This window comes from Pleurodeles waltl, chromosome 4_2 (genome assembly GCF_031143425.1).
Source record: "Pleurodeles waltl isolate 20211129_DDA chromosome 4_2, aPleWal1.hap1.20221129, whole genome shotgun sequence".
NCBI classification, from domain to species: Eukaryota; Metazoa; Chordata; class Amphibia; order Caudata; family Salamandridae; genus Pleurodeles; species Pleurodeles waltl.
In genome coordinates this window covers 576,060,848-576,072,962 of record NC_090443.1, presented here as the reverse complement: position 1 = coordinate 576,072,962, position 12,115 = coordinate 576,060,848, and positions in this window count along the sequence as shown.

Genomic DNA, 12,115 nt, shown 5'->3' with positions numbered 1-12,115 from the left:
AGGGCCTAATTATGAGTGTGGCAGTCCTCGGGCTGCCACACTCGCTGGTTGCTGTTGGATTGCTGTAGTTGTGGTGGTACGACTGCCACATTACGAGGTTGGCGGGCTGTTTCGCCAACCAAACGCCATCCCCACCGGGTCGGAGATCCCAGTGGGCTGATGGCAGTGCAGGTTGGAATCAGCCAGGGCAGCGCTGAAGTTGGCACTGCCCTGCTGATTACAACCTGGCTTCCCACCAGCCTTTTCATGGTGGTTACATTGCCATGAAAAGGCTGGTGGAGAACAGGTGCAAGGGGCGACAGGGGGCTCCTGCACTGCCCATGGCATGGGCAGTGCAGGGATCCTCCTACCCAGCACCCTCATAATGTGCACTGTATGCTGTGCAAACAGTGAGCATTAGGAGGATGCTGGTGTCCCCTGCGGGTGGAAGAATTGCCACCAGCATGATTGCGAGCCAGCGACAATGCTGCTGCCCCTTTCCCACTGGGCTGACCGGCAGAAATCTTGGTTTCCGCCGGTCAGCCCAGCAGGAAAGTCTTAGTGGGGTCGGCGGGGAGGTAGTGAGCATGGTGACAACAGCCCCATTGGGAGTTTGGTGGATGGGTGTTCCCATCCACCAAACTCATAATTGGGCCCTAAGTGCGGATTTAGAGTTTGGCAAAGGGTGTTACTCCGTCATAAACATAACAGATATTCCTTCCGCCGTATTATCATTCCATTATAGCCTATGGAACTTGTTATACAGCAGACGGGATATCCATCACGTTTGTGACGGGGTAACCCCTCCAACAAACTCTAAATCAGGCCCTAAATCTGCTCCCAGCCGGCAGGAGATTTAAAAATGCTCCCACTGATTGGGAGCAGACTTGTATCCTGTTTTCCTGCCTGCACTGATGCTCCCGCATGAAGGAGCTCCGGGCGGGAGCAATGCTGGCTCTCACACCATGTGGGGAGCCTGCTGGGATAGCAGTGGCCCTGGGGCCCACCACAGCCCCAACGTGTTGGCTGGTGGGTTCCCATCTATAATTGATGGGGGCCAGAGCCCAAATAAGCTCAAGGAGAGGGGACCCAGTGACTCCCCTCCACTTTTTTATTAAAATGTTTTGGCCTCGAAGAAATGGGGTCTCCAGAGTCTCATAAGGCCTATTAGGGTTGGGGAGGTGGACCGTGTTTCCCCTCTCCCTTATTTTTGTTGAATTTGGTCCCAGGGGATGTGATGTGGTACTCGGGCCTATTAATGCTTGGGGAAGGGGGCTGCATTGTTCCTCCAATTAACGTATATATGTTTTGGCGCTGAGGGATGTGGTCCCCGGGGCCAAAAGGCCAACTCACCGCCACTTTAAAGGCTGTGTGTGGTGTGGAATTGGCAGCCCATGAAGCTTGCTGCCTGTGGAGGGTTGGCCACAGGCTCTGTGGCCAACACCCTGTCATGCATGGGGGAGTTGGGTTATGTAGTATAATAAAATACTGCTTTATGTTAAAAGAACACACGCAAAAGCAATTTCAAATTATGACTTGGGAGACTAAAAGCAAATTAATTCAAAAAGATCTTATCGCATGTGCAAGACATTTTGAGTATGACAATTCTTCAGTTGCATATTACTAAATGACAACAATTCCATGGGAAACATTGTTGAATTTCAGAAAAGAGGTTTACCAAACATATGTACATTATTATGGATTCAAAATACTTCACAGTATGAAAAATCAAACGTTCGTGAAACAATACATCAATGAGTATACCATGTGTACTATAGCTAGAATTCCAAAAACGTAAACATTTAATTGTACTGCAAACGTGTTGTCAGAGGCACGAAAGAACATGCAAGTTTCACTACCACTGACACATACTAAGTTCCTTGAACCATTAACACTTGATCCAGCAGACAGTGGTGTACAGGAACAGGAACTTTGCGTGTGCCAAGGCGAAAACCAGCGACACAAACCAGACTGCAATCATCTATCCGGCGTGGGACATTGTCTACACCAACCAGGAACCCTCATCCATCTTCTTCGGTGGAGTGCTGACTGTTGTTCTTCACCAATAGTTCTTCTTTTGCACCTTCATCCGGGTTAGCAGGGGCTCCTGTTCTCCCTGGACTCTTCAGTGCTTGGACTTGATCCCTTTTTCCACAGGACTTCAGGTCGAGGAATCTATCGTTGGTGCCTTGCAGTCTCTTCTGGTTCTTCATTATCTTCTTTCTCGTGTTCTTGTGTGTTCTAGTAAAGTAAGTGTGATTTACTCCTGCTTTCCTGGCTCTGGGGTGGGTTCTATTACTTACCTTTGATGTTTTCTAATACTCTCAGCACCCCTCTACACACTACACTTTCCTAGGTGGGAAACAAACAATCGCATTCTACTTTCTTAGTATATGGTTTGTGTTCCCCCAAGCCCATTTCTAACTATTGTGATTTTTCTTATTTGAACTGTTTTTTTCACTTTTTTTACAGCTATTTCTGCATACTAGTGTATAAAATGTGTGTATTACTTACCTCCTTCATAGTTTCTATGGTATTTTTTTCATTTGTGTCACCAAAATAAAGTACCTTTATTTTTGTAACACTGAGGCCCGTATTTATACTTTTTTTGCGCCGCATTTTCGTCGTTTTTTGATGCAAAAACGGGGCAAACTTGCAAAATGCCATTGTATTTTGTAGGTTTGCGCCGTTTTGCGTCAAAAAGCGGTGCAAATGCGGCGCTAAAAAAAGTATAAATACGGGCCTGAGTATTTTCTTTCATGTGTGTGAGTACTGTGTGACTACAGTGGTATTGCATGAGCTTTGCACGTCTCTTAGATAAGCTTTGGCTGCACAGCTACAGCTACCCTTAGAGAGCCTGGCTTCTAGACAATGCCTACATTTCACTAATAAGGGATAACTGGACCTGGTATAAGGTGTAAGTACCTTAGGTACCCACTACAAACGAGGCCAGCCTCCTACAGACTGAGACACTTGCGGTGCCTGTCGGATCGCAGCGGTTGTGGCGGTCTGACTGCCACATTATGGGGTTGGCAGTTAGCCCCGCCAACCTTCTGCTGTATCTTCGATCCTGTCGGGCTGATGATGTCTGAGGTCTGAATTAGCCATGGCGGCACTGAAGTCGGCGCTATCCTGTTGATTACAAGCTGGTTCTCCACCAGCCTTTTCATGCAGTTTCACAGAAGAGAACAGGTGCAGGGGGCCACAGGGTGTCCCCTGCAATTAGGGGTCCCCCTGCTCAACACCCTTGCAATGCTCACTGCGCTATGCAGACAGTGAGCATTGCAAGGGTGCTGGGGCACCCTGCCTGCGGCAGCATTGCTACTGGATCAATTATGAGCCTGCGAGAATGCTGCCACCACTTTCCCACTGGCCTGACAGGTGAAAACCCTGGTTTCTGCCTGTCAGCCCAGTGGGAAAGTTGTAATGGGCCCGGCGGGCAGCTGGCCAGTAAGGCGGCACCTCCCCATCAGAAGTTTGGTGGACGGGTCATTCTGTCCACCGCACTCGTAATCAGGCCCATAGTGTATTGGTCTTCTGCTGTCTGAGGATACCAACCCAGCAACTGAAAGACATTGTAGTAGTGGATTCTGTCCAGTCTTCCACCAAATCTAAGCTGGCCCAAATTTTAGGAATGAAAGATCCTTGCATCAGTAACCTAAAATGCCTAATAGAGTGCTCTATTTGCGGCCAACCCTTCCAATCAGCTAGATTTAGAAAATGAGAAACCTTGCTACATCCATTGGATGTCCACCTTCCAGTGATGCTCTTATCCAAAAAAGAGCAATTTCCAACGTAAATGTCCACAAGGCGGGTTGTGCCATTGATGACCTGGATGTCATAATGTTTGCACAGCTGTTCTTTGCATTTTGAGAAACGACCCCAAATCCTAATACCTAACCTTTTTGAGGAATCTTTTGAGGTGCAGAAAATCAACAATCTCATACTTATGGAAAATCAAATCAGTAAAAATATTGTCTGCACTCATTCGACGTGAAATATTTTAGAGAACCTGTGTGAGCTATGTGCAAAATTAACAAAGTAGTTCAATTTTAAATCAGACAGAGCGAGCCCCCTATGTTCACTGGCCTATATAGTGCACCTATAGCAAGCCTAGGTGTCTTATTTGCCCATATGAATACAGAGAACATGCCCTCCAGATCCTTGAAAAACATCATCTGAAAAGCGTACAGACTAGCTGAAAATAAATAAAAAATACACAAACGTAGGGCTGATATTTTAATCAGGGCCACACTGCCCATTACTGAAAGAGATAATTAGCCCACTTGACAAAAAGTGCTTTATTCTTAGGGACCAGAGGGGAATAATTCATTACAAATAAATCTCCTATGTTTTCTATAACATATATTCCTAAATATCTTTTGGGCCGGGAGTTGACTAAAGGATGGAATTCTGTTTATCTTATACCCGCCCAGCTCTTGAAATTCCTGAAATATTCTAAAAACCTGATTAAAGTTTGTGAGGTCTGGCTTTAGAAATAGGGCTATGTCATTAGCGTATAGTTTGACACAAGTCATGCCACTTAGGGAGGACAAGATATTTGCATCTGTGCATATTGCTATTGCTAAGGGTTCTATGAATAATACAAAGAGGATGGGCAACAAGCGGCATCCTTGCAGCGTACCTCTGCAATCGAACACGTCCCAATGTTATGAGAGTTAATGATTATTTGGGGAGTGGGCCCTTCATTCAAGTGTGATATACAATGAATTAACCTTTCTGGGAACCCAAACCCTAACAAAATGGCAAAAAGGCTAACCCAGGATACAAGATCAAATGCCTCATCTGCGTCCAATAAATAAAACCTGGGCAGGGATCCGATTTTCTGAAAAGTAGTCCAGTACTTCAATTAAAAAAATTGTATTTGAAAATAATTGCTGCCCTGGTATAAAACCACACTGGTCTGGATGGACAATGGCACCAAGCATTTTGCTCATACGATTAGCCAACACTTTAGCAATTATTTTACAATCCGCATTTAACAGACTGATGGGCCTATATTAGTTAACGATTTCCTTATTTTTTTCTTTTTTAAGGAAGCTAACCACAACCGCAGTGCGAAATGATGTCCGAACCCCGCTCCAAAATATAATTAGCCAGTTTTACCAGTTCAGGGTTTATAACTGATGCAAATTTATTTAAAAACTCTGCTGGCAATCCATCTTCGCTGCAAGCCTTCCCATTGTCCAGTGACCCCACCAGCTCCTCGATCTCCCCCCCGAGGGAGACTGTAGCTAGTTGGGCTTGTTTTTGACTAGCACAAAACGTGGGGAGGGACAGCTGAGATAAAAAATGTTTACGGCGACCCATACCAACCTGGTGTTGCACACTGCATAGTTCTTTGCAGTGCTTAAAAAAATTTTCTTAAATCTGAGCAGGCTGTAGAATAAGAGTTTTAGTTAAATCATCAAAAAGAGAAGCAAGAACGCTACCCGTGAACACCACCACCTGATCCGCGCTGCCAAAAGGAACTTTTTCACCGACAGACTGGACAAAAACAAACACAACAGCAGAGAACTCTTCAGCATCATCAAGGAGTTCTCCAACCCCAGCGCCAACGCCAACGCCGTCACGCCCTCACAGGATTTGTGCGAATCCCTCGCCACTTTCTTCCATCGCAAGATTAGCGATCTCCTCGACAGCTTCGGACACCAGACCCAACCAAACACCACTGAACCGGCATCCACGGCCATCACCCTCAACAACTGGACCCACATCAACACGGAAGAAACCAAATCCATCATGAACTCTATCCACTCCGGCTCCCCTTCGGACCCCTGCCCGCACTTCATCTTTAACAAAGCCGACGACATCATCGCCCGCACCTCCAGACCGTCATCAACTCTTCTTTTTCTTCTGCTACCTTCCCCGAATGCTGGAAACACGCCGAAGTCAACGCCCTACTAAAGAAACCTACGGCTGACCCGAGCAACCTGAAAAACCTCCGCCCCATCTCTCTTCTGTCTTTCCCAGCCAAAGTAATAGAGAAGACCGTCAACAAACAGCTGACCACCTTCCTGGAAGACAACAACCTGCTCGACCCCTCACAAACCGGATTCCGAACCAACCACAGCACTGAAACCGCCCTCATCTCAGTCACTGACGACATCAGAACCCTGATGGACAACGGTGAAACAGTCGCCCTCATTCTGCTCGACCTCTCGGCTGCCTTTGACACCGTCTGTCACCGCACCCTAATCACCCGCCTCCGCTCCACCGGGATCCAAGGCCAGGCCCTGGACTGGATCGCCTCCTTCCTCGCAAACCGTTCCCAAAGAGTTTACCTCCCTCCGTTTCGCTCAGAACCCACCGAGATCATCTGCGGCGTACCCCAAGGCTCATCACTCAGCCCGACACTCTTCAATGTCTACATGAGCCCCCTCGCCAACATCGTACGCAAGCACGACATCATCACCTCCTACGCCGACGACACCCAACTTATACTCTCCCTCACCAAGGACCCCGCCAGCGCCAAGACCAACCTACAAGAGGGTATGAAGGACGTCGCAGATTGGATGAGGCTCAGCCGCCTAAAGCTGAACTCTGAAAAAACAGAAGTCCTCATCCTCGGCAACACCCCGTCCGCCTGGGACGACTCCTGGTGGCCCACGGCCCTCGGCACCGCACCGACCCCCACAGACCACGCCCGCAACCTCGGCTTCATCTTGGACCCTCTTCTCACCATGACCAAGCAAGTCAACGCCGTGTCCTCCGCCTGCTTCCTCACCCTCCCCATGCTCCGCAAGATCTTCCGCTAGATCCCCGCCGACACCAGAAAAACCGTGACCCACGCCCTCGTCACGAGCCGCCTGGACTACGGCAACACCCTCTACGCCGGGACCACAGCCAAACTCCAAAATCGCCTGCAACGCATTCAAAACGCCTCGGCCCGCCTCATCCTCGACATACCCCGCAGCAGCCACATCTCCACACACCTGAGACACCTGCATTGGCTCCCAGTCAGTAAAAGGATCACCTTCCGACTTCTCACCCACGCACACAAAGCCCTCCACGACAAGGGACCGGAATACCTCAACAGACGCCTCAGCTTCTACGTCCCCACCCGCCTCCTCCACTCCTCTGGCCTCGCACTCGCTGATGTCCCTCGCATCCGCCGCTCCACGGCGGGTGGGAGATCTTTCTCCTTCCTGGCGGCCAAGACATGGAACTCCCTCGCCACCAGCCTCAGGACCACCCAGGACCACTCCGCCTTCCGGAGACTCCTAAAGACCTGGCTGTTTGAGCAGCGATAACCCCCCCTTTTTCCCCTAGCGCCTTGAGACCCGCACGGGTGAGTAGCGCGCTTTATAAATGTTAATGATTTGATTTGATTTGAAGAATATTCTGAGCTTGGCGTTCTTGTGCCTGCCACTCTAAAAATTTGCCTGCGTATTCGCTCTCCTTGTGAACCCTTTGGAGGTAATATTGCATATTCTTTATGGTACGTTTGAGTGCTGATTTACTATGAGTATTCTTGTTGCGAGAATATGCCAAACTTGCTTGACAAAGGACAGCTTCCAGACCTGCCGTCGGAGTTCTCTGCGCAGTGCTACAAGAGGTTATTCAACCATGGATTGTTGCCTTAAAAGTGTCCAGATGCAATCTATGCTAGCAGTGCCCGTATTCATTTTGGAATAGCTTATTATCTTGTTATTTGAAGCTTTGCATCAGACTTCATTTTCAAGGTTTACCTTATCAAAGCACCACCTGGCAGCGGATCTCTCTACCTTGATCCCAGCAATGTATATCTTCACCAAGGAATGATCTGACAAACTACTCTGAATATTTGCATAATCGTTTAACTTCAGTTCTCTGGAAGATAAGAAATAATCCAGTCTTTACCGGAGATGCATAAATATTGACGTTTAGATGCATACTTTTCTTGCCACAGATCAGCTAGGCCCAAGGGTTTCATACAATCAGACATGGCTTTTGCCACCCATGGTTTATTCTGTTTAAGCATTTGAGAGGTAGAATCTAAAGCTGGGTTTAAGAGAAAATTACCCACCCCCCCCAATAATTACGTGCCCAGGGACGGTTAGCAGAGCTTGCATTAGCTTATAGATTGGGATCAGATGATCATGAATGTGGGCATAAAGTGTTGCTATGGTCACTCTACTATTAAGCAGTCCACTGATAAGAGCCTATCTGCCATCTTTGTCTGTTTGAGGGAAATTGAACTGTAGCGGAAAATTCTGATTCAGATATATTGCCAACCTCGAAGTGCGGCATACATGGATGATCCACATTGATAGCCCGCCCAGAGTTGAAACATTTTATATTTTGTCTCCCTTTGGTCTTGAAAATGTGTCTCCTGAATGAAGACTAAATAGGGTGAGTGGCTTTTTATCCACTCTTCAATTGCTCAGGCTTTATGCTTATTGTTTAAGCCAAAAGCATTTAACGTAACAATACAAAACCCTTGCTTATTCACCATCATCGCATTCTGACGTGCCATGCTAGAAAGACTAGATGAACAATTATTAATTACAGGGATAGAACAAAATAGAGCACAGGTGCCCAGATATTTAACTTTGCAATACGAAGCATCATGGATGAATGTCTAGTATACTGCTGGGCCCTGTTAAAAATAGGCTTAACATATGTGTACTATGAGAAACAAAAACAGTGTGGCATATTTATACTCTGTCTGCGCCGAATGTACGTCAAAACTTTTGACGCAAATTCGGCGCAAATCTTGCCCCATATTTAAACTTTGACACCCGAGCCCGCGGATGTCAAAATCCCGCTGTGTGTGTCATTTTCTGGATGCATGAAACCTCCATGCATTAAACATATGCAAGGTGGGCGTTCCTGTCCAAAAAATGACTTAAATGCCTGTGCGTCGTATTTATGCTACTGGGTAAAAATCCCACACGGCCGGGAGGCGGAGGCGGAAACTGATGCAGAGACCGATTTGTGTAAAAAATTAATGCCTGGGTCAGGGCAGGAGTTAAAATGGGGCAAATACATCTTCTTCCCAAACACACAGCAGAAGCAGCAGGTGACAAAACCGGGGTTTTACCTCATTAATGGATTCCCACACGTCCTTGGTGACATTGACTGCACACATGTACGCCTTGTGCCACCTGCTGCAACTGAACACCTATACTGCAACAGGAAGCACACACACTCCATCAATGTCCAGGCCATTGCGGACCACCAAGGATTGATTACCAATATTGTGGCAAAGTATCCTGGGAGTGTACATGACTCATAAATCTTCCGTCACTGTACCATCAATCAACACTTCCAGGATGGAATATATGGCAATGGACTACTTGTTGGTAAGTACAGAAACCTACTTATATACACACTGCACAGCAACCCTCTGAGACAAACAACACATACACCACGACAGCGACATGTGAACAGGAACACACTGAGGTTGTGACACCGCTAGGCATGTTTGATAGGTCTGCAGTGAACGTGTCACACATCTGAAATTACTGTACAGTCTAATGTCAAGACGTCAATGATCACAACGTCTGGAGAGGTTTGGCTAATTGTCACCTTGCAAAATGTAAGCGTCTCACTGATGTTTAAATTAATCCATTGCATATGTCTAAAGGTATGGGATGTCCAGGGTACATGGATGCTAATGTGTTAACACCACTGTCAAATTGAATCTGTGTATAGAACTATCATCTCACCCCGTGAAGACACAGGAACACCTGTATCACAAGTCACAATGCTAGGGAGTGCAGACTGTACTGCAAATCCCAAAACATACTGCTGACAACCGGTCAGCAGGCAAACACTCGTTCAGCCAAGGAAACAACCCAATGTAGATGGTATATCCTAGAAGCCTAGGAATCAACACAATAACACAAAAGAGTCACAGACAACACAAGACAACTACTGCCGTGCAAGATGATATTAATGGGGCAAGCTACATCAACATGATCCCAATCATTTTCTCTTTCAGCTGATCAGGGGTATGGGATCCAGCCATGGATTATGACACCATTTGGCAACCCAAGCACTGCAGCAGAGCGTGCCTACAATGAGGCACATAGGAGGACACGCACCATAGTCGAGAGGACCTTTGGCATCCTCAAGTCGAGATTCAGGTGCCTTGACATCACTGGTGGCAGCCTCCTATGTTCACCAGAAATGGTCTGCAAGATCATTTTAACATGTGCCATCCTGCACAACATTTGTGTACGAAGGAACATTCCCCTATTAGAACCAGAGCCACAAATGCCTGAAGAAGAGGAAGAGGAGGATGCTGGCCTGCAACATGAAGGGAAAAAACAAAACACAGCTGCTGGATTGCATAGGCACCAACATATTGTGAAAAATTTTTTTTTAAACAACTCACCATCACCACTGTATCAACATATGTAAATAAACACTAATAATAATCACCATATCATAGTCTGGGTAATCATTTTTGCTCACCTTTATCTCAAACTATCAGAATAAGAGTGTAGCCTCATGGAGCATTGCTGACATACCGATCAGGACACAGAAATTTCCAAAGCAATTGTGATGCGTATTATACAACAGTCACATTCACACACACTGTAAATGACATATATTCTGTACATTTCACCTTTGAAGGGCAATAGCAGAGGACCACACCTATTTCACACATACATGTTGGCAACATGGTTCATCGCAGCATATGGCACACAACTAAGACACCATCAGTCAATAAGGGGAAAAAAAGCCTCATACATGAGGCAGTGGATGTGTATTGCATTGGTAACGGGAATGTATGACCAGACCCTTGACAGCAGTAAGTCATACAGCACCTATCTTTGCAAGGACTATCTGTGACTAGAGTTCCATATAAGCAGAACATAGACAGCACAAGTGCCACACCTATGACAAGCATTGCGCACATGACATTCCATGTACATGTCAGCCCATGTCCTAACTCCTGACACACCCATGCTCCTGGTCTCACCCACCTGTCTTAAAAGGTCCCTGGAATGGTAGTATGTGTACCCAGATATTCCCTCCTCTACACACACACAGACTAACAATAGTAATCCAGTGTGCTTCACCCTCAGGTTAAATAATGCACTGGTTTGTAGTCTCTCATCCCTGTTATCACCTGTAGGTTGCTTCCCATGTGAAAGGTACTGTTGGCCATTTGAACTCAAATCTCACCTACAGGACTTGTGAGAAACTGATGCAGCACACACCTGTGAGCACCTCCATGCAGACCACCCATTTGAACATGCACTGCCCTTGCAGATGCTTGGAACAGCATAGAAGCTGCCATTCTGTCGATTACACTGTCATGCATTGCTAGAAAAATAAGCCATGTAACACAGCCCTTGGGTTTATGTGTCACCTTCCCAAACACAGGATAAACACAGTTTTCCATCTCACCTGTCTTGTTCTTCCTCCAACCAGTCTTAGTCAGACCACTGCGTATGTACCTTGTGAAATTGCTGGATCCTGATTGACCCTGCATCCTGTCAGCCTGACTGGCACCTGTCTGTGCGTTACCCTAAAGGTTCCTTGTGGCTACATATGTAGCATACTTGCTTTCCCAACCCTCACATTCCTCCGGGGGTAGTTTGTCAGGTGCTTCCTCAATGCATACTCAAATACATTGTATAGCATAATCTGCTTTTTTATAGTACCATAATTGGGAACCTGTCTCCAGATACCCAAATCATGGCCTATCCCTTGTCTGGGTCTCATGTATGCATGAGCGATAAAGTGTGACAGTGTACCAAGGCCGTATGCAGGGATTGGGTATGGTGCCTCCAGCAGAACCAGCAACCTCTGATAATGTGCATGAAAAGTCCACACATGTTAGGACCCTGACAGTTCACATGCTGAATCACATTGCTCATAACATATTGATGGCCTTTGCGTGCTGAATAGCTGCAAGATAAATCAACACAGAGGCTATGATGTTCCCAGATGCAGTGGGAACTTTACAGGCCAACCTGTGTACAAATGTTGTAATGACATCTGCCGGAACATGACTCCTGATATATGATCTCACTCAGCACACCAAGGTTGCCCTGTTGACAGTCTCATAACATGTCTGCAGTGAAAGGGTGGGACCATCCCCATGTAGGTTCTTATGTCCTCAATGGCTTTACTTTCATTGACCTCCAAAGGATACTCAGTAGATACAGGAATA